Source organism: Sylvia atricapilla, chromosome 6 (assembly GCF_009819655.1).
Source record: "Sylvia atricapilla isolate bSylAtr1 chromosome 6, bSylAtr1.pri, whole genome shotgun sequence".
NCBI lineage: Eukaryota > Metazoa > Chordata > Aves > Passeriformes > Sylviidae > Sylvia > Sylvia atricapilla.
In genome coordinates, this window is record NC_089145.1 from 13207292 (window position 1) to 13232115 (window position 24824).

The 24824-nt window shown below is 36.9% G+C and overlaps 1 protein-coding gene and 1 long non-coding RNA gene across 4 annotated transcripts in view; one reads left to right on the top strand and one right to left on the bottom strand.

The window, feature by feature from the left end:
• SOX6 (SRY-box transcription factor 6) overlaps nt 1–24824 on the bottom strand; it is a 369253-nt gene that overhangs the window by 322621 nt on the left and 21808 nt on the right. The window lies entirely within an intron of this gene.
• LOC136362372 (uncharacterized) lies at nt 1013–23336 on the top strand. 3 transcript variants are annotated; one of them, XR_010743786.1, is made up of 4 exons: nt 1013–1214; nt 1347–1467; nt 18676–18853; nt 23186–23336. It is a non-coding gene; the product is annotated as an uncharacterized lncRNA (long non-coding RNA). The 3 variants fall into 3 exon arrangements; XR_010743787.1 differs by lacking the exon at nt 18676–18853; XR_010743785.1 differs by lacking the exon at nt 23186–23336 and having other exon boundaries at nt 18676–19127.

A 24824-nucleotide genomic window follows, 5' to 3' on the forward strand; every position in this document is an offset into this window, starting at 1 on the left:
ACTCCCTAACAGAGATTGCAGTCAGATGATCCATCAAAGAAAAACTCTGAGTACACCGTCTGTTCCACAAGTGGTCATTTTAAAACACACATTGCATCACAGTGAGGTAAGAACCACACCACAGCACATACAGTGTAAAAATTGATCTCCAGAGCTCAGTACTCAGTTGCTGCTTTGGTTGCAGATTTTCTGCTCCACCTTCAGCAGAAGTTGCTTTGTGCTTCTTAGTTCCTTATACACAAAAAGGAGCTAGTATTTCTTCCCTCTGTTGCAGAGGTGCTTTACAATTCCACACCCCAGAAGCTGTGATGTCGTTATTACAGAAAGCAGGCTCAAAAGAAGCACCTAAAATAGGCTGCATCTCCACAGTTTTGCAGGGAGATATGAGCCCACCCTGCCTACACTTGGAGATGACTGGCCACAAACCCACTCTAATCCAGTTTAGCTCTGGTTAGCACTCACGTAAATTACATGACTTCCATTTTAGAGCAGCCTCACATCTGCCTACAAAAAACATGTCAACAAACACATACAATGATGGTGTTTCTGTAAACTATCTCTTTAAAAAAGGAACCCCATAAACATTACCACTTTTGCCAAATTCCACAGACAGTGGTTCCCTGTCTTTTCCAAAAGGGTGTCACTCGGTAGTGGCGCATTACCTGGCAGTGTTACATTATATAACTGGCTATAAAAGATCCTTATCATCTCTTCTCTAACAAATATAATTGTGTTATTGTGTAAATATCTTCAACAGGCAATTCGGGAAGGCTTCTCTGCTGTCAGCTTGCAGATCTATAAAGCATCCAATCATTACAGGACGTGAGCACAGAATACAGAATATATGTAGCATCACTTCATAGCATAGCATAAGCTAAAATCTAAGGATTTTAATGAAAAACGTATTGCATATCTCCAAAGACTAATTTAAATGTATTATTATATCTACCACTAAAATTACACTTGAAAACACCAAAAACACCTAAATCACTGTGCAGATTAAAGAAACACCTAAATATGCATTTATTCCTTCATATAAGAGGCAGGGTGCTAGCATTCCAGATCTGATAAGCTCTGTGTGCATACTTTCGAGCAGATAAGAACCACAAGACATACACCACGCTGCTTGGAACGCTGAAGGGAGAGGAGGAACTCCAGTTATAACTCATCGGCTGCAGACAGCAAAAGCCTCCTCTGTTGCCCGGGGAAAGGTGGTAAATGCTGCTGGCTCCCTGCTCCCACATCAAGGGACTCAAATTTCCCTGGAGTTCCTGCACCAGCCCACTGCCACTCACACGGTGTGCTGGGACACAGAAACCACCTCTGAACTACTGGTGTTTTCACAGCCACAGGCTGGGGCGTTCCTCATCAGCACGACTGGACTAAAGAATACAGGGAAAGCTTTCACAACAGGCCTCTTTCTGTAGCATCTACATGTGCAGATCCACGTGCTGAAGGCACTACAAAGTAAATTAAGCCCTGAATGAAAAGTTGCAGCATTACAAGCCCCAAGGAGTATGACCGGGATTCCAAAAGTAAGAAACCCTTGCAGTACATGATGCTGTTAGAAGGAGGTAACGAGCACAGAGAGAGCTTTACAGCTAACCCAAACTGCACTCCCAAAGTTATTCTCTACACCTGGAAAAGCTGTGGGCTGCAGAGGAGGTGGCTTGGAAGTGACACCCAAGGTCACTCTGCAGAGACTCACTTTTGTCACGGCCTTGTGGAAACCAACCACGCAAAGACCAAAAGGGCAGCATTGGCATTGATCTGCATTATAATATTTGGCTTTTTTTGTTTCTCTTCTCCCTCTTTCTCTGGGCCTCAAACATACTCTCACCATGTGGAATGATAGCTTTTTAATCTCTTCCTGCGGGTGTGCAGAGATATGCAACAATAGCAAGGTCTCCTGGCACGACTGTAATACAGTCTCATAAGGGTTCTCTGGATGCAACTTAACACAAAATAATAACATTTTTGTTCATTATATAATACTATCTTTATGCAACAATACACATGCCAGGAGCTGTTAGATTACCACTTTGAGGTAATTTTTCTTGCCAAATTGTACTAAAATTAACAATACTTTCAGTAGGTTTTGGCCCCCTTTATCTTTTGAATACATAATGTGTCACGTTCCTTTCTCTTTCATATGTAGACCAATGTTCGAAATAATTTTGCTGAAGAATTAGCTTACTATGTTTAAAAGAGGGTATGCTCTATCAGCTCAGTCATATGGCTGAAAACAACAGTATAAAAAGTCTAAAATATTATTCAAATTGTAGTTCACCATTCAGTTAAGTCTCTTTAATCAGCTTCATGAGCTCTGGATTGGACTAAGCTGAAATTCAGCTTCACAGCAGAATGGAATTGCATTGACTTGTGATGCAAATCAATTATCTATTTATCCTCCATTTTTTTAATATCTATTACCTCTATATATTTTATACATAACTGATAACCTCTTCTGAGCAAAAAGAAAAGGTCTTTCTGGTAAGAAAATTAAAAACAAATTTCATAACTGTATTTTTGTTGCCTGACAAAACACCAAGAATTATGTAGAGTTGAGAATACGTAGAACTGAAATCCAGATAACTTGGAAGGCTTTTAGTCACTAAACATCCCTCAGTGCTGATGCTGTCACACTCAGGCCACAGAAAGGGTTTAGGATAAATCTTCATCAGGTTCTTTCACTGAACTTTGACTTAAACACCTACTCAACTGCACTTGTGCTACATTTACCAGATGCAAACTCCTTGGTACAATTTTTTTATAGTGTAACACCTACATATGCATAGACAAGGCTTGGAATAGTAACAGGAAACTAAAGCCCTTAAGCAAAGATTTATTATATCTATATATAAAGAGAGAGAGAGATGGCGGGGGGCGGGGGGTAATTCTGGAAGCCCAGTTTTACCCTTTTATCACTATTTCCAGGAGTTAAAAATGGTAAGATAGCTGAAACATTTAGCTGATATTTTAGAGATATCAACAATAATACTATTGCGTGGGAACACATCGCCATATTTAAAATTCCAGCATAATTATCCCATACAGCACGTGGATTTGATGGTTCCCTGACAATCAGAGATTCAACCTGCTCTGACTGTCGTGTACTTAAAAAAAAAAGAAAAAAAAAAAAAAGATTTCTGGTTTCAATTAAATTTAAAAAAAAAGGACCAAAATAGAATAGAAAAAGGGAAAAGGAGGTGAGTCAGCTGCACACAAACTAAAATTTTTTCTGACAGGTATATTTTGTACTATTACAGTATAAGTGTGCCATTTTTTCACATTAAATGGATATTAATCTAGACAAAGTATTGGGGTTCTCTATTGGAGAGTCCCACGTAACTGAGGATAAGGTTTTTCAAAGCTAGCTAAGTAGGACATAAAAATCAATTAGAAGGCCTTAAGAATGTCTGCCTTCAGGTCTATTTCCCTGGATTCCCTGAGGGACAAAACCTTCTTACTACATATCTCGGAGTTTTCTTTCCCTGAAACCCTGAAACATAATAATTATAGCTAAAATCCTTTTTTTTTTAGTTAGTCATACACTGGTTTCCTCTCCCAGCTCCCATTTTTGAAATTCATTTATCCTGATACTATAATCAGAGAAAAGGAAGTCCAGGTGCTCTAATTTTCATTTCATTTTAGAAAAATAAGTAAAGGAAATTTCTTTCTTCCAGGATCCATTCAATTAGGATCCTACCTTACACGTGCATTCTCTGAGGGAAAACTGTTCCCAAGTATTTGGCACAGAGTGCCCCAGCAAGGATATTGCTTTGTATTCTGCCCAAAGGACCCTTCTATTTGTGATTATCTACAATTATCAGTCCTAAAGATAATTAACCCTCACCTAATGGACAAATAGATCACGCCAAAAAATTATAAATCACATTATCTCATCAAACCCTCAAAATAAAAACGTTTTGGCCGCCTTTCACTGATTCCTAAAGGATGACTACTCCATTAGTTAAAAAGAAAAGAAAAAATTGTGTTAGTTAAGGAAAGAGTACACCCTGAAACAGAAATTTGCCTTCAATGGTAACACTATCAGTTTGATAAGATTGCACCTTTTGGAGATTTTACCTGATGTAGCCCTAATTTCTTGGGATTTTTCATTTATGACATCTCTGTCAAGACCTGAATTGAGATTTCGACAAGTATTTATTGTCTATCATCTAAAGATTTGGATTTCCTATTTTTCCTGCAAAATTCACCTCTGCAAGATATTTTGAAACCAGAACTGAAATATGTTCACCACAGATAGAAATTCTTGCAAGCAACTCTGCCCATCAAAAAAAATGATATGATGACCCCTTAGTCCCAATTATTTTAAGCACAGTCCTGGGCATTAAAGCCAAAGAGGTTAAAATGCTAAAGCACTACTTTCTATCAGTCAAAAAAGATCATGTTTTTGTTCGTAGCCTGGTTTTTTTACTGTTAATAGGAACCACATATTAGTAAACTCAGAGTCAGAGTTATCCTGCACTTTAAGACAGAATGTCCCAAGCCACAAATTTAAAGGCAAGTTTGGGGGAAGAGTTGAGTTTCTCATGTGCTGAAAATGATTTAGATAGTCACAGCCTCTTTGGATAGTCATATAAAACCATATCTCCAGGCATTTACCAGCATTGCTTGACATCTCTAAGCCCCAGGCTATCTGCACCTGCCCTCAGCAAGATACTGACAGGCAGCAATGAAAAGCTGATGGCTAGAGGTGGTTACTAGGTGCTTTGCATGTGATATTTCAAAAATATCAGTGGAATACTGATCTTACAAAATAAAAAAAAATAATTTGCACTCAAGAAGTCAGCAAATCTAAAAGTTTCACCAAATTAACTCATTAGCTTGACCTGTCTCGTTACAAGATCTTATCGCTGCTTTAACTAAACAAAATAAAGGAAGGAAGGAAGGAAAAAAAAATATTCAGAGAATAACTTATATTTCTCTAAAAAGAAAGTTCGATAGGAAGTACTTCAAATGTGTTTCTGTCTTGTGCTATATGAAGCAGGTCCTGCTGTAGAATTTTAGTGTGGTGTTTTATCCATTTTCTTTTTAACAAACACCAGAGTGAACATTAGAGCAACATTCATCAGAAATCATTAGAGCACAAGTTCTAACAACTCCCTGGCACCCATGAAGTATGTAGGTTGTCTTCTTTTTTATTCTTTATTATTATTGTAAAATTTTCCAATTGCTCTGTTTTACTTTGACTTGACACACTTTGCTTCTCTGAGCTAGAAATTTCCCTCTTTCCAGGTGACCCTGCCCTGTTTTTCTGGCATTTGAACCCTTTGGAATGCTCTGCAAAGTTAACCACTTATGTATAAGTAAACTTATAAGAAAAATTTCTGGGACATCAAGAAAAGAGAAAATGTTGAAATTCCACTTTCAAGAACCAGGATCATGTTCTTAGAAGACCTCTCTGACTTTTAATCCCTATTCTCTTCCTTATTCTGCTTTTTCTTCATTAAAGAAACTGTAAAATGCTAGTTAGAGTTCAAATGGTCACATTTACACTTTCAGTTATTTTACTGCTGACTACTTCTTGATTCCAAATAACTAAATCCACTTTCTTTCCAACTGAGGGCATCAGGATGCAGGTTGTGTCCAAGATCCCATTGTTCCCATTGCTGTCTAAATTGTCACAGAGAGACTGAAAAGTCTATGGTTCTCAGAGGACAGGAATTTCCAAAATATCAGCAGACACACTATCCAGTGTGAATAAATATGGTCCCTCAAAGAAATATAGCAAACCCTAGGGATTCCTCTGAATTCACAGGGAAGCATGGCTGTTTTGGGGACACGAGACTAAAACCTCCTGTACTTGTTTTGTCACAGAACAACAAATATTTTAATGGATCGGGGATTTTGCCTTTATTCTTTCATCCCAAAGAGGTAATGAACCTCTTAGAAATTTCTAGAACTTGATTGAATTATAATTACCTGGCAATTCATTGTGAAGTCAGAAATTACTATTGTTAATCACCACAAGAATATATTTTGCACCTATTTAAAACTTCCTAAAGAAAATTTAAAGTACCTTACAAGAAGATAAATATTTGAAAATACTAGAGTTGGATGACATTTTCCTCTGCACAGAGTGCCAACATAAAGTTTGTGGAACTTTCAAGCCATAATTTGAAGACCTAGGAACACACATTTCTAATTTTGGTGCCCTATAGTAGGTGAAATAACAAGTCAGCTCCTTGAAAATCAGAGGATAAGATTCTACTTAATGAGATCAGAAACAACAGAATCTCAGTCTAAGCCATGTAGAGCTTTGCAAAACTCAGCAAAAATACTATTAAAATATTTTAAAAGTTTTAAGTTCAACAAAATTACATCGCTTTCAAAAGTCAGATGAATGTTCTGTGTAACCATGCTGACTGGTTCTGAGATGAACTCATCACAAGTTGCTTAAGTGCACGTACAAAAATTAACAGATAATTATATAAAAAAATTTGCAAGGTGGCTCAATGCCAATAAGAAAGTCTCCCATCAATCATATATGATAGTATATTGATATCTCTCCCTACATGGAGAAGCAGCTGTGCTCTGTAGCAAGTCCCAACAATTTTTAAAACCTGACTCCTGCAGACAAAATAAGATGGTCTGAAAGCATAACCAGTTAGGCCCCTTCTGATTTTACTTGCTGTTATGTGGCAACATCACTTCCAGAATTCTCACATTCTAGTGATTGAAATTTTACAGCACTTCAAAGATCCAGTCTGATCCTACAGAAGCCGAAGTACTTGCATGGGCTGAGTGATGGCTGCACTTGGCCTCATTAGCTCAAATATGCCTCATCCAAGATGTATTTCAACAAGCTGACCCTGTAATCACACTGCAGTCAATGGTGAAACTTTCCATTATTTCAGTGACAATAACAACCAGAGTGTCAGACAAGGGTAATAATATTCCTGTGTAAAAACTGGAAGCAAACGCTACCATCACTAGGGTTTAGCAAATATATACAAATAAAAAAAAAAAAAAAATCACATGCAGAACATTTCATTCAAATACATACAAAGCCCTCTGTGATTACAGCACACGAGTTACTGCTATGCTGTTACCAGCCTTGAATGGAAGGTATTAAAATTATAAGACAAATTTTAACACTACAGAAACAAATCAATCAACACTTTCAGCTTGAATGGACTCACTTTATGAAATCAAGCAACATTGCAGGAGTTAAAAATGTGTGCTGTGTGATCTGCTATTTAATCTTTTTGTTTCTTTGCTCTAAATGTGGCCTGTCCAAATTCCTCCAATAGGAAAATTTTCTGAAAGAACAGACCACTCTTGAGCCATTTCAGACTAGAAGTGGAAAATAAACAACATTGCTACACACCTGAACCCAAAATGTAGGATATATTGATATTGTAGGAGAATTACACATTAGCAGCACACCATGAAGACTGGGCATGCTGGGAAAATATCAAACTATTCAAACAAAAACAGTATTATTCATAACATAGTTTTTCCACTTCGGAAACATAACTTGGCACCCTCTCTATTAGGCCCGAGTATTCTGAGCTTCAGATACTCCTACAGAGAAGCTAAGTGGGTTTTATTCAGCTACATGCAAAGAAATATAGAGTTACTTCTTTTTTGTCTCTGAAAATAACTTGTCCACTCCAATAAAAAGTATGCTGCTAGAGAGGTTGATAATTAAGCTTTTGGAGTTTGCCATCCATTAAAACTTGATGATCCCACCCAAAGCGTTTCATCATCAGAACCATCTGGTGCTCTTTCTGCACAATTACCAAAATACAGAACATATTTTGACTTGGCACTTGCATTTGGTAGACACTTTAGTCATTTTATAAGCAACAAGGCAGCATCTTGCCAAAGCATGGCCTCAAAAGGAAATTTCAACACACCAGAATCTGACTTCTATCCTAGGAAGTTCTACCAGGGTGGAAAGAAGGAATGTCTTCACCTTTGGCTAATGTCCTCATCTTCACAAACAAGATACCTCTCACCAAACTAATTTCTCTGCATTACCTCTATATGTTGATTATTAAAGCATTGTCTAGGCTTTTAGGGGTAAATTGAACAGAGTGCCAAACTGGTAAAGTTTGAAAATCACTTTCTTTGAAGATTCTTGGCTCTGAAATCAAACCAATGATCCACCAGAAATCAAATTATTAGAAGTAAAAGGAGCCAAAGGCTTCTGAAGAACACGATCAGGAATATTTCACATTAGACTCTCCTACCACTTTTTTTTTCAGTGTCTGCATATGCTGCAATAGTATGAGCACAGCTCTAAACACAGGAAAGCCTGAAAAACAATGGGAGAACTAGAGAATGTGGACTAATCTTGAATAATACTAGACTTCATTTTTAGCTCTTAGTTTCCAAGATTTTCTACAAAAATGAGAACATGGAACATACTTCCAAAAGCATTAATAAGAGTCTTTTGCAGATTGCCTTTAATTGACTTGTTTTAGTCATCCCTGCCAGAAAAATTTGTATCAGAAGCTGAACATTTCTATGCAGTAATGATGTTATTCTCAGCTTTCTCTGGACAACATTGATAGCATGAAAAACAAAAATCAGAGAACTCAATATTAAAGTGATTCTCAAATCTAAACATTTCAGTTACTCTTAGTAGCTCTGAGGATAGGTCTACATTTAATGTCTCTCACCTACAAGCATCCCATAAGCAAGAACATAAAATGATGCCAAACCTATTGGAATATATACTTTAAGGAATTTACTTTATATATTATCCCTGGTGAAAATAAATGCTTCTCTCAAAGACTTCAGTTTATTGACCATACACATTATTAATCTGGTTGGCATCAAAATGGGTCAACTGCTCCCCAAGTAATGAAAATATATTAAAAAAACCCCAAGAAAATATACATTTTTAAATACTGCAGCATAGAAATACATCCCAAATGCCAAGTACAATTTCCAGAGCAAACAAATAACTGTTGCACTGCATATGGCATGGAAACCAGAAAAATATATATACTAGAAAACACAGGATTTCAAATCCAGTGGTCATATCAGAACAAGGATTTTCACCCATCAAAGTTTTCACACATATAAATTGGGAAATAGAAAGAAAGAGATAGAAATAGAAAGAAATAGAAATAAGAAATAAAAAGTGGATAATTGACAGGTACGAGGATAAAAGACTGAATAATTGGACACACAGAGAATTGAAAATAAATTATGAAAAAATATAGTAAGAAAATTGTGTAAGAAATTTGGATTGAAATTAAAGAAGCTATTGTTGGCAAGTAACATTGAGAAAATTGCCCCTCAACAAAACAGCATTCTGAAGAAACAAGTTCCATGAAATTATCATAGCAAAATGAAAAAAAAGAGATGTATAAAATATGCAATCACACAAAAATATATCTGCACAAGATTTAAGTGAGAAATTAGAAACAGTCAATTTGGTGAAGAGATCTATGGGTGCACAAGGCAATCTGAGGCATCACAATCGCATTCATCCTTATTAGACAAGCCATCAGACAGGCAAAACGTAATATATGAGCAAGTAAATAAACATTTGACTACATAGAGTGTCATCCTCATTGGGTGACACTCCAAAGAGTCCATATCTCCCTCTTGGCAAAAACAAACTGCATATTACATCCTTATTTTTATACACGATCTCAGAGCAGATTTCCTAACATCAGAGATTTAAAAAAAACAAATATAGCTTATTTATTTCTCACAGCTTTTTTTTTCCTTTTAATTTTATCACAGCCAACAATATTGTAAGAAATAGCAAATTGCCATCAAGTCATAGGCCTGCATTTTTTGAGTGCCAGCATGACTTAAGTCTCTACCATCATGTGAAAAGATCAAAAGTATTTACTTCCAGGAAGACTAACCAGATTACTGCTACCTTACAAAAAGCATTATGGAGTGTCCCTGTTATTCCATCTTTTTCATCACAGTTATGTGTAACAATCACAATGTGGTGATAACAGTACACCAACCTCAAAAGGATCAATCCAATCAAAATGCATAATAATTGAGAGAGAAATGATTCAACTTAGACCTTAGAATCTTGAACGACTGCTACAACATTAGAAAAAATCTGCAGGGGAAAGATGCTGGTGCTTTCAGGCCAGTGGAATTAATATTTTGGTTTAAATTTCGCAGCATCTAGAAAAGGCCAAACCCAATACAGCAAATTCACTAATGTGTTACTTCAGTTTTATTATTTCTCAGAAACAGTGGAGCCTCATTTATTTTGACATACAGTAATTAGACATAGAGTCTATATTAAAAAAAAGAGACAACCTAATACCTCCATCTCACTTTAAAAAAAAATGTATATGATAGGTCCTTACTTTACCCATTCGAATAAAATTAGCAGTTTACCATTCATAAAAGTGACATATCCTGGCATATTTTTGATGCAAATTCTGTAAAAACAATGACATGAGATAGTAGCAGAAGTAATTTCCTTGAACATACCCAGACTGAGTTTCCAGCTTTAAAAAATGGACATTTTGCATTTTTGTAAGCAGATGAGCTCATCATAAACCCAGTGCATGGTTGTTCCTACAATCATGTTCTAATGCAACTGAGAACCTGGTGGATATAAGCAGAGCAAGATATTTCATCTGGCCCTATTCTTGCCTACCCAAGGAGGAACAAGACCAACAGAGATTTCCCAAGCCCTTTCCATGCACAAATATATTCATTTCTATATGTTTTGGCCTTCAAAACTGTGAATCAGAAACCAGGATCAGACCAGAAATAACTGCAGTCTGCTTTTCACAGAAACACAGTTTTCTTGTTATGCCTTGCTATAGTTATCTATCTTGTAATGTTATTCTTGTCACATCCTAAAAATCTGCATCGCTTTTTTTTTTTACTTTTGACTTTTTTATTTTATTTTTTCTTTTTTTTTTTCTTTCACTTTGGGATGAATTCTGCCTTCAGCTGCAAACCAGGAGTCCCCACAGAAGCCACAGTGGTTGCTCACTGATGTACCAGGAAAAACAACTTGCACTTCTAGTTAATCATCTCCTACGTATTAAGAGGCTTTTATAGGAATATAATACACACAGTTTATGTCATGATTTAGGAATTAAAAACTAATCACATGTAAAATTGGGCCATTCAAGAAATAACTGCCAAGTAAGTTGGAATTAGAGCTGTATATGAACCATTCGATGCTTGCACCAGTGAGCTGGAAAAGCTCAGTAAGCCAGCAAGGCTTAGGTAGAGAAGCTGACACTCCAGCAGCATCCACAATCCCCTCTCCTTTAAAAAATTAAAACAATCCTGCCATTTAATGGCAAGGAACATGGAAGGAGGAAAAAAAAATGAAGGATAAGGAAATAAATCCTTAACAGTATAACCAGCAAAGATCAATACTTTCAGGGTCTCATCAAAAATTATTCCACACAGTTTAATTCTGAAAGCAAGTTCTTCCTTGTCCTTCTTCCTCCTAATAATTAATTGCAATACAAAATTATGTGGGACAAAAGAACACCTTTTCTAAACCATAAAAAACAAAATTTAAAAGCCCAGAAGTTTGCCAGTAAAAGATATATTTATTCTATTCTAATACATGTTTCTCAACTTCCTGTGTATTTATTAGCAAGCACTTTCATCACTGTCTGGCTGAAAAACGTCTGTACCAAACAAACAATGCTATTTTTCACTGAACTCAGTGGTGATATTTTCCTGGAATTTAGAACTGCAAGTCAGTCACATGACAAATTAATTTAAAATATCATCAATTGATCCATATATGATCAGGTTACAGCCAGGCATATTAGTCTTAGCAAATTATTGTGTTGCTCATAGTCTGGCATCAGCAGTCTTTACTTTATTTTTCTAGCTACTTGGCTGCCATTTAGAATGAAATTTTCATTGGTTCTTTTGATGAACAGCAGAAATAAAAGCTGAGCTATATCATCTATGACAGGCCAACTGCTTTTGGGGCTATTATTTTAGTTAACAGACAGTATAACTTCAAATTATAAAACATGTTTATACACATATATTTACATTCACAGCTAGCCAGATGCACACAGAATACTCCTGAATTGAGAGATATTCAAGAAAAATGAGAGCATAATTGTTTACCTTTCTCCAACTTTTAAAATCCTATGGGAATCTATAAATTTGGGTGTGAGGGTGTCTAAAGGGGGATTGTCCCTTTCTCTTATTTCCCCCTCTTTTTTATTAACATAAATCCTGCCATACCAATATGCTTTTGGCCAGACTACTGCATACAAAATTCCCCTTTGGCTTTCAGGTACTGTTTCTAATACAGAACAAATATGACAGGAGGAACAGAAGTCTGTTCCTGTGAAAAAGTGGAAGACAATGAAGAGAAACGGGGACATGGGGAATCCTGAATATGCAGAAGGAAAAGATATCCAAGTCTTTCAAGGAATAGAAAGCTGAAATCAAATTATACATAACTCAACCAAACTGCAGCAGCTATTTAAGGGTACTTAAAATGAATCTGCTCTTAAAGTAGTTACTAATTTTGTAAGACTCCATCTTGAGATGACCCTGATTTTTCTAAAGATGGTGCCAAAAACTGGTTCAACAGAGTCTCAAGTTCAACTCTAAAAACAAAAGCACACGCAGCTGCTTTTGCATTGAAAATGTTGACATTTCCAGCACCATTTCATAGCTGCTGGAAATATACTGGATAAATTCCTTGAACTTTAAAGCAAGGTAATAGGTATAAGGAACAATCAACCACTCTCAAATGAATTCAAGCAATTTTAACATAGCTTTAAAGAGAGAAAAATGTACCCTCTTATAAAAGGAGAACAAAAAACCCATATAACTGAAACTAAAAATAAACTGGGTTATGCAATAAGACTAAGAAATAACAATATATAGTAGCATATTTGGCCTGCTTTAGGCCCACAGCAAAAGTTTTCATCCTCTAAAAAATGAATGGAAATTCACACATTCAGGCAGGGAGAACATCTATTCTATATATCTTTTCACAGATGCAGATATATGGAATACAGCATCTAAATATCTGTTTAATTATGGAGGAGAGAGCAAAGGGTACTTAACAAATCTGAGAGATCGAAATCTTATTGAAAGACCCTGTTCTTCGTGGAAATCTGGAGTAGCCAGATGCTGCTGCATAAATGGATTAGCTGTTTGTGTATGCAACACGTTGGGGATGGTCTGGCAGAGTAACAGGGCTGGTAGGGCCACAGCCCTGATGAGAGGTCATCACTGAGGACCTGCAGCTTTGGTAGCTAGCAAAGCCATACAGCTGCTGTATAGGCTGCAAGAGACATTGGGACACACCACAGCCCATCCTTTGATCCTGTTCTCGCCAGAAATACCGTGGAAATTCATTTGTACCGTTCCTGGCAAGCCTACTTTTATTTGTAAAGCAAATCCATACCAGCGTGCTGCTGGGAAGAGTTGGAATTATGTGCAGGTGAAGAATTTGACTTTCCATTCTGAATTGCACTCGACTGTGACTTGTGCCAGTGAGGTGCCTGAACGAATTGCTCACCAAACCAAGCTGAGACAGCAAGGCAGTCACCTCACCCCTATGCAAACAGATGAGAGTTACCCACACACGTGGAAGATGCACCAGAACTCCAAGTTAATAGCTTCACAAGGCACCTCTAGTTTGTTCTAGCATTACCTAAAGCTGTACCACAGCTGTCTTTTAATGCCTAATTTGAATGACATCTGAAACCTCCTTAATTTACACAGCACATCATGAGTACTCAAATAACCAGGAAAAAAGGTTTTTTCACAGTAAAAGACCATGAATATCAAGCCAGGTGATGCCTGAAATCAAAACACTGATGCTTACTCTTTCAGTGCCAGTAAAATGAAAGATAAAATTGCTGATAGTAGTCAGACACAAAGTGCTTTATTTTCAAATTTAAAGTATGCAAGATTTCTCTTGCAAGTAGAACTTGTGAATATTGCCACATAAAATCTGCAAGTAGAACACTTGTGAATTATGAAGGTCCTTCCTTTTTAAACAAATTTAGAAAATGTAATCATCCTTCACAGGTGAGATATTCTGTTTATTCTATGGAGAATCATTTCAGTCTAAATTAAACTCTTCAAATGGTTTTGATGATTGCAATAAGGACACAACAGGGAAAAGATCTGGGAAGAGAATAACACGTGTTAGATGAATGGCTGACAGAAATATTTCTAGTATATGAAAACCACTGGTGTTTTTTTAAGCAAATAACAGTATTATTTTTTCAAAGCAGAAAAACTAATCCTGCTTATCTGTCCTAAATAAAAATGCCAATCTGCACACTCCTCTTGAATTATTTCAAATTGTAGTGAACATATCAAAGAAAAATTAAACATATAGGTCTTTTCAGCATTCAAAAAATCCCACCAGTGGTTTTTTGATACCTTCCGGACAGCAGTGTCAGAAAAGCCTGCCCATTTACCATGTAAAAATGAAGCCTTTTTGGGAGGCTTGACCTTAAACAACCAGACACAGGGCAGAGTGAAAATGGCTTGTTTGCTAACAATCTATAAGTCCTGTTACAGATTGCTTAGAATTTATGCAATTCAGAACCTAAATCAGATTTTGATAAGACAAGTAGTGACAAAAAGCAAAGATGTTAAAAACACAAAATATGGCATTCTCTGTGCATTCTGACCCTAACCTCAAACCTCACGAACAGAAAGAACATAACCAAATAGATACCAAAAAAAACTTGTGGAAAGGATTGTTTCATATATTCCTCTCCTCCAGGCTGTCTTTACACTCATACTCATTTAACAGTGTGATTAAGAACAGTACTGCCAGCAGACATGGAAAATTCTAATATGAAGTAACAAAACTACAGCATTACCAAAACACAGGTGCAAGACATCCTACTACACGTTTGAGGGCTTTTTTGTAGTATATGTCATGCTTGCCAGTTCATGACTTTAATTATCTCAACAGCAAATGTTTTTACAAAAGAAATCTCAAAAGAATAACCGGGAATACTGAAGTCCAAGTGACTTGAAAGCTGTGTGAGACATCCTATAATCTGTCTTTGCAACCTATATAACCTGATCATCCTGCTGCTAACACTTATTTCCAAGGAATGCTCAGTGATCCTTCACACATTGCTCAAGGTGAACTGTAGTAAAGCTCTGTTTGTCAAGTGTCTACTGCAAGAATCATTTGTCTACCTTAAGGACATTTGCCTTCTGTAGCACTGCACCTCCTAGAGGCTTCTTGTACACACCACGCAGTCAACAAATGGACTCAAGAAGAAGGAGAAGGCCAAGAGAGGCTCATTTCACCTTTCTGAAGGATGTTTCCATGGAGACTCTTTACAAAAGCCAACTCAACTCCAGACTGCACCATTTGCACTTTTAGGCTCCTCTGTAATGAAAAAGTCTCACTGAAATCAAACTGTTCCTGCTATTGGAGTTGCACCAGGCACACTGACAGAGATCAGATTCAGACACACACAGTTTCTGCACGGCCATGATCAATCTGCTGCTGGTCCCAAGAACTTTGCCAGGTTTATGGACAAGATTTCAGGTGTAATGTACAGTGCTGTCCTCGCCATCTTCATTGCAGTAGGATAATGGGGAATGGAAGATATGAGCCTGCTGGCAGACTCAGAGCAGAAGAGCTGAACTGCAGCTTAGGCTTAGACCCTTAAGACAAGAGAAGGAACTGAGGAAAAGGATCTGGGGTGTTGCTCTTGCTAGTGGGTCACTTTGGGATGTGGAGATTTTGGAAGACAGGGAGTCCAACCTCCATAAGGGTCACAGGTCTAAAGTTACCATTGTACATAATTAGGCAATAAGAAGCTTATTACGTGCCCCCGTAATCAAGGGCTTGTTCCAAAGCCTCTTTAAGTCAATAGGAATCTTTCTGTTGACTTCAAAGGGGCTTTTGATCAAGCCCTGCCTACTTAGTAGAATACCCCTCTCCCTATGTCATAACTTAGCATTTGCCATCAGGAGGGACACAAACTGACAGGCTTGTGACACAACGCAAAGGTGCCGCTGAGAGGACACTTTCATTTAAAGACATTTGACCCTCTTTTGCAACTTCAGCCAAATGCTGCTGATCTTCAGTACCTGGGACATTTACTGGGTAAGAAGAGAAAAAAAAATCGACTTGAGGGAAGGGGTAGCACTGAGGGATCTCTTGTGTTCACTGGGTCTAACTTTTCTTGATACATGTACAGCCACAAGAATATTGCCACAGAATGTACACACACATTTCTTAATCCAAACAAAAGAAACAGAGGAATCACCAAGTTCCCACTAATACACACAATACATTATTCACATCCTTCCCTGACCATTAGGCAGTAGCACATAATAATCATTTATACAGTTCCATATTTCTACATACATATTAATTTTGAAAATGCATACTGTGTGGCCACACTGTAACTTGTCACTGACAGACGTTGTGGAAATCCCCCTTATTTCATGGATCATTGATCCAATGTGTAAATCCTTCTTAGCTTGCAAGCCATTGACCAGATAAACCATAAGGGCTCCAAAGGGAAAGAACCTTTCTGGTCTGTCAAGCAGATTCAGCAGTAGCACACGTACTGCAAACCCACATGTGAAAACCTCTTTGAAATCAGGGTCTTGATCCTGCAAATCCTTATCCCATTACCTAGAAGTCAACCCAATGAAACCCTGATACATTTATCATGCACCCCTAGAAAAACTACACCATGCTACTCAGGTTAAACATTTGTATCCCAAATACAATCAGAAAAACAATGTCTAGAATAAATCAACCCTTTAAGGAAAACTTTTAAGGTTTTCCACTCAAAATAAATAGATACTATGTACTGCATGAGACAGGGAAAAATATAATTTTTTTAATTAAAAAGTGGGAAAAGTTGCATTTATATATGACTGACTTTTTAAATTTATGTACGCTCGCAACTTTCAAAAGACCTAATTTGAATTTCCCACGATCTTTGATACTATTAAAAATCACATATTTGAAGCCAGTTCTGCAGATTTACAACTATAATTCAGCAGCTGACTGCCTTTGAAAACATATCTGCTAGTAACACGGACAATGCTCTTACAATATTATTTTGCCTTTAAAGCAGTTTGTTAGATAACCTATATTTTTCTTAATTTCAGTTCTGAGGCAAATACAAATTCAAAGTACAGAAACACAAACGTTGTTTTCTGTGGTGCTGGCACACTGCTATTTTCCAGATCACCCTAACATGAGGTAACTATTATCGATTGTGAAAGCACAACAGGTGGGTCACAGGAAAGGTCACATTATTTTTGTTCACAGGGCCAAACAGAAGGTTTTCATTATCCTTAATAAAAACAGAAGCAAGTAATAAAATATATCATTGCAATAACATATCTCTCCATTCATATGCAATAACCTCATACATTAGATCCTACCATTTCAAAATACTGTTGTTGGCTCCAGCAGTATGATTATTTTTGCGGTTGCTACTTAAAAAAATAATATTATAAATCATTGTTTGACTTGCAAATTTCCACACTGTTCTTTTGAACTGCTTTTTGAAATGTTTTTCTGGACAAAACTCCTCAAAAGCATGAGCTCACTTAGAAATATTAAGTACTCTAAGTGGTCAATAAGGCAGCAAAGATTTTTAGTAATTCCTGTCATTAGTGTAACAGCAAATCATGGTTTCTAGAAGTAGTCAGGCACCTTGTTCAAATCCTGATGGTAAGTTACAGTTGAATCATAACTCAGGCATGGTGTAAAAAAAGTCAGAACATATTAGATCTTTTCACAAGAGTCTTCAGGAAAAATGGATTGGCCAGCTCTGTTCTGCTTGTGACACACACTGATGTACACAAACACATCTGTGAACCAGCATGGACAGCAAAGATTCACAGACCAAAGTCAATGTAACATGTTGCTGCACCTACTGACAGCAGAGTTCATTTCTGTCACTTAGGTATCTCACGTGGATATCATCCATCTTAAATATATTTCAGTACAAATTCTAGAAGGCCTGCATTTAAAACATCAGTTAGTCGCATTTAGCATCCATATCAGAGAAAATGGTTTATGTTTTCTGCTTATAGATACATTTTTAACATAAATTTCACTTTTATTTATTTTTAAATGATGCCTAAATATTTCTAGGCTGAATATTAATCAGTACACTGGGTTTTTTTCTCCTGCTTTTTCCTAATTTCACTATTCTCCGACACCTATTTTCACTATTCACTATTTTTGCTGCTGTGCATCCCCACCACATGATGAATATAACTGGATATTACATAGAATCAAAACCAAAAAATATAAAATAATTTGCATTTACCCAAAAAAAAAAAAAATTTGCATTTACCTAAAACATTATTTCCCAAAATAACATGGGATATATGCAGCAGTATTAACAGTCCAGTGCCTCCCCACTGATACTGCAGCAACAAAGAGACGGCCTGCTCCCGAACGCAGCAACTTGTTATCAGAGAGCAACACGTGTTTTTGGAAACAGCAAATGTATGGAACAATGTATGGATATCTGCACATGGAAAATACCCCTGGGAGAATGACTCTGGAGTCTGGTTCCAAAAAAGCGAGCTGCTTATCAGTCTGCCACCCAACTGTACAAAGCTCATCCTGGGGCATGTTGTGTCTGCGGAGCACCCGGCATTCCGGCAGCGCAGGGCCTCCCTCCCCGCAGCCCCCCAGTCCTACCAGTTGGAGAACAATGCCTTTCTTTTCAGAGCCACACCTGCTGCCACTTCTGACCAACTATTCCGTCACGTGCTTCCTCAAGAGGTTTTCAAAAATCTTTCTCACGATTCGAAAGTACGGAGCCGCAACTTTACGCTATTTCACGCCTTTCCTCCTCCCCCATCGCAGCTTGATGTGCTAATATTAAAAATCCTAGAACATAAATCAGTAAGTATATTTCCATGTCGGGTGAGGCAAGGGTGCAGAGCATCTCAAGCATTTTAGGTCAGGGGAAAAAGTCTCCTCAGTTACCGTCTATCTGATACAAACACGCTGTGTGGTATTCTTGAGTTTACAAGCTATGCCAAAACCTTTCTCTTTTAAAAGTGGTGGCAGGTAAATAATTTAGATGTGAAAAAAATGCATCTTGAAAGCATAGTTTGTCCAAACAGAACGTGTTTTATTATCTTTCTGCTTAAGCTGAAAATTCCAAGGAGTTGTTGGAATTATTCCAATCAATTTAGATAGCCAAATTTATATCTTATTTTTGCTTGCATTTCTGTGTGCAATGCAGTTTTTAAAGAGGAATACAATTCAAAATAAAACAAAACCTCCTCTGATTGTGTCTCTGAATTTTAGAAAATTTTTGAATTTTTAAATTAAAATTAAATTAAAAAAAAATTAAAAATTTTTTGAAAAATCATCTAAAGCCAAAACTGATAAAGTTTGGCTACCTCCCTAATCCTAGGAAATTGTGAAGCTAATTGTGAAGCTAAAGGAAGCTAATCTAAAACTTGCTATGTAGCAGACTCTATGTAACAAAGGCTTACTGTAAAAAATAAAAATCTTGGAGGAAATTTTTCAACATCAATACCATGATTTATATGATTTACAAGAAGCCAGTAACTTCTGGACAGTCTTTTGAAAGAACGACAATATTTACAATTCAGCTATTCCTACATCTTTCATGGTATCAGCAGACTAAATTGAACATTCAGCTTAACCAGGGCTCATATCAAAGTATTATATGTATTATAGGTAAAATGGAGACCAGTTTATAATCAGGGATGGTCGGACATGGAGCATTCCTCTGGGAATCCATAAATGATCAGCTTTGTTAAAAGTCCATAGCAAATTAAAGATTCTGCTATGGTAGGACTGACTCCTGTGGGAGCCATTTCTAAAATGTAGCTGTTAAAGGAGCTGAAACAGTAGCACCTAAATCCTAAAATTCATATTGTAGCCACCGAGTCAAAGGTGGCCCGATTTTGGAGGCTCTTGGCAAACATCTCTGATTCCAGCAGTAGGCAATTTTCAGAAGTCTATCACACCTACACGTTGAGGTGTTGGAGTGAATCATAAGTCTAACTTTAGACTCTCCTACTGAAAACATTATCCACAGGATCATACATTTGGTCAAAGGTTGGGCTTGATCTTGCAGGTCTTTTCCGTCCTTACTGATTCTATGATTTCAGTAAGTCTTCCCTAATCAGAATTTGCAGCATATGATGGTTTTTCCCCCTCTGAGACCTTCCCTGATCAATACATATCACCGCAGTCTCATTTCTGCCACCATTCCAGCCTCCCCTAATTTCATACAGGAATATACACATCCCTGTATTGAGCATGTTTCTGCTCTGACACTTATTGGCTTTTTTGGCTTAGGTTTGAATCAAGCTATTGTCTAACACCAAACCCAGCACTTCCTTCCTTCAGGATCCAACCAGTGTGCAGGCACCCATGCAGATATTTCTGATACATATATACCTCTTTGTAGGAAGAAAGGCAAGCTCCCTCCAAAAATACATGAAAACAGATGACAGACACCTGTTGCATTCAGTTCTCCTGTAGCATATATGATACAGACTGAAGTGCTTCTGTATTGCTCCTATTTGTCTGCCCACATCCCACTGAAAGCTACAGGCATGAGTGGTTAGCTTCAGAAATAAACATTATTTTTCATCTAACAAAGGGAACTGGCAGTTTAGACTAAAATTTCCAAAAGGTCATGAAAGTCTGGAAGAAAGCCAATGCATTCCACAGTCCAAAAATTGCAAAGCCCTTCTAACAAATGTATCCTCCTCCCTCTCACTTAAGTGTTGCTCTTAGGTCTCCAATACATTTTTCCAAAAGCAGTGGAAGTATCTGCTACACAACAACTTTGTCCAGCTGGGAAAGCCATCTATGAGACCAAATCAGCAGCTTAACCTTTTGATTTTACTTGTTTGATTAACATGTAGTACTACAACCTTGATAGCAGTCACGTGCTTTTAATTAATTTCACTAATTCAGGTAGCATTTCCACCGACCTGAGGAAATTTCAGACTTTGGTCAGTATAAGAAATTATATTACATCCTGTGGATGATGAAAAAAAGGAAGAAAAAACCTTTGTACCTACCGAATTGAGCTGTTGTGATTTCAAATCAGTTGTTCTGCACGTACGGATATAATGACAGGAAAAAAAGTAATTATAATTAGGTGTCTATTTTGATTTTTCTCTTCATAGTATCCGTACTGAATGTCATTTGATTTTAACAAACTCTAAAGTCATTTCAGGCAGGCACTGTATATCCTTGCTGCTACCGGTCTACTTGGAGTCTCTTGTTTATTTCTTCAAAATTTTCATATGCAAGCATTTAAACATTTTTATTACTTAAAAAAAGGATACTTAAGAAGTAAGTTGATACTCCAGAAAGGCAAAACAAAACTGATCTGAGCAACGTATTAACAACTGTTTTCAGGGGATGCAAATAGGGAAAAAAAGAAAGAAAAAGAGAGAGGGGGAAGAAAATAAAGACAAAATCCCAGAAATTAGTGTGGGTAAGATAAATTAACAATCTGATTTTTCAGCTGGAGCAACACTACAATTGAAGGCCCCAAAAAATCTTATGTGACATTATTGGGACTTCATCATATGCCTAAGAGACTGTAACTATAAGCAGGACATTCACTGGTATTGAATCCTTCATTTTCAACAGATCTCTTCACTGAAATTAAATTTCTATGACTAAGATGCCCAGTTTGCTACTCTTATTTGCCTCAAAATTTTCACTAACATCAACTTCATTGGCAGCAGAATAAAGCTACTCTCACACTCTCTCATTACCAAGAAACTGATAAATCAGGAAAAATGGTATTTCCAATCAGGGAATATTCACACCATGTCAGATATCCTTGTTTAAATGCCTAAATGAGGAGTTAAGGCTTTCCATACAGTTAGCAACGTTCCCAGAATCCTAAAAGTAACATGAATAAGAGGCCTTTCTCTACTCTGCATAGACGGGCTTGAAGTTAGATAAACTCTCCATACTACACAGAGAATGTTTTCATTTTGAAGACAACAAAGTTTCACCAGGGGAAAAAGAAATAAAGATATCTCAGGTTAAAGGAATGGAATATTTATACAAGAAGAAAATCCAACACATGAACAGAGTTCAGGAGGTGTCTAGGAATTGCACTTCGAGAGAAGTCAGACTTAGCAGTTTCAGTAAGTTTTAATGCAGATTTTCATCACAGGATGTTCTGATTAACACTGAAGATTCATCATTGGAGAAAAAAGTTAGGTAAAGGAAATTAATTCAATACTCATTAAACAGATTCTGATAATAAAACCATCAACACAAGGAATGTTTTCCCAGAGATAGGAGTAAAAGTCAAAGTCTGTGGATCATTTAATAATATACTAAAGGTGATTTAAATAAATAAATAAATAAATAAATATGGATTGTAATAATGAAGAAATATTTGTATTCTTAGCTGTAGAGATTTTACTAACTTCCATTTGTTGTGGTAGTACAAATGGGAAAAATACGTTTCTTTGACCATAGTATTGCAAAAGTATCTAAACAGTAACAGAGTAGTATGGCCTCTTATTGGAAACACACGCTACTTTTAATTTTGTGGGCATACAAAACACCATCACTTGTAATCTGTACCAGGCTTTCTGCCAGTTATGTCCAGAAATGAATCTAAAATTTCAGAGCTAGTAGCCCTGAAGGGAGCACTGGAGCTTCCATTTGACACCTCTGTATCTCTGCATTTTTCACAGAGACCACAAAAGCACCCCACAGTAACCTGGGATGTCTGTAAATAATCCATCTTTACATAGACATGAAAATTAAAATTAAGATGGTAATATTACCTTCATATGAAGGCAAATTGCCAATGGCACCAGCTTTATAAGTGGGCACCATTCTCACAAAACTGTTTCAAAATCACAGCTTTAGAAATTGTGTAGTTTATTTTTAAAATGTTAATATAGGAAGATGTAAACTTACTCCCTATTTCCCTGCTCTGTTTGTTCAAGTTAAAGATTTTGCTTCTGCTCCTACCACAGTCCCTCCTTAAAATACACAATATCACAAGATTTCTAATCCATGAGAGACTTCCATGGCAGTAATAGTGCATCTTACAGTGCTGGACTTGCATTTGTTGAAAGGCAGAAGTACTTCGAGCATAATTTTTCTCCCCACCCCACCTTCAATCTGATATCACCTTCATTTACTTTTCCAGACCAAGCTAATCACTTCCTAAATGCTATGCCTCATTTTGTTTTCCAGGCAGTTTCCAAGAGTCCCTGGCATTGAAAGAGCTGTGAAACAACACTGAGGACTGGCTGCAACTGGATGTTCACTGTCTGCTGACCTCACAGCAAGGAAGATTCTACCTCAAGCCTCCTGAGTGAACAAATAAATCATTTTAGATTAGAAATCCTGAGCAGAAGATTACAAGAATCCTTTTCGAGTTCACGTCCTGTATTCTGCTCTCTTTACCGAACGTAGATTATCTGACAGACAAGTTTCCTTCTCCATTTGTCCAGTCTATTCTAACAAAGAAAAAAAGTTGGCACAGTGAGCGTTTTTCTACTCTCCTTGACTCAATGCTGTCTATCCCAGTCCCAGAGAAAAAGCAGTTGGAGTAACCCTAACCTACTTTTCTCCACTACTTTTGCACATGGGCACCAATTAAAATATCGGATCTGTGAGTTAAACAGGAGGTGTCTCATTCAACATCAATGACAACCCCACACCACCCACAGCCTGAAAGTTAAAATGCATCTCTTTAAAAAAAAAAAATTAGTTTTTAATATCAGCAAGCGTGTTAATTGTGGTAAAATGAACAATGCTGAAATTGTTTGAAGACAGAATTAAATTTAATGAAATTCACAAACAAACCCCTTTTAGAAAGTAACAACAGTTTTTTGAACATTAAAGAGAAACTCATTATATCAAGACAACTCCAATGTAAAAGGCAAACCGACTTCAATCACTGCATATCTGCATGTTAATGAGCTTGCTGTGTGCAGCAGGGACTGAACAGAGTAAGTAATGGGAAGACTGTCTTAAAGCATACAGTACACTTTAAAAAAAGCCACGCCACCTTTAATCAATGAAACACCTTTTCATTCGTACCTTAATAGAAACTGAAATGATTTCAAACATAACAAAGGGAAGATGATACTTGGTAAAGGTTTCTTTAAGACATAACATTTCTTGCACATTCTTTCAGCATTCACATGCTGTCAGCATCACTGTGGCAAAGACTTTCAAGTTTCAGCAGACAGATACCGCCTAGTACAAAGTCTTTGTCATAATAATTTCATTGCAGCCCCCTGATCAAACATCTAGACAAATCTGAGACTGAAAAGTGAGAGCTAACCAGTGACCTTTGATTAGAACCACAAGCACCAGTTTTAATAAAATGCCTCATTCATTGCCTTCCACTGCCAACAAGGAAGGTGTGTTTGAGCCTGAAAAATGTAGTCAATATACCATTTACACCCATATAATGATTCCTATTATTCACAGTTAGAATTTGTGACTGTAGCAAGTGAAACATAGACATCTTAAAATAGCTAAATGAAAACACACTGACAACATTCTACCTTTAAAATATATTCAGGAGCCTGTCTCTGCTTTTCTGTTGCCTGCTGCTGGCTTTCATGTCTTGCTGATCGTATTGTAATAGGCTTGGCTTTTTTCCCCCCACAAGCCTTCATTTACACAATGTTTGGTTTGTTACAATTTTTCAAAAATCTCTGACTGTTGGCAAAGTCCAACAGTTTTAAGGGGCCTTTAAATTTGTACTTCACTTAAGAAACAGTGTCCCATTCAAATATACGTTTATAAAGCTGCCTTTTTGTATATTATACATGAATATTTATATATTAAATTTTCAGAATTCAACTCGTTTTTGGAG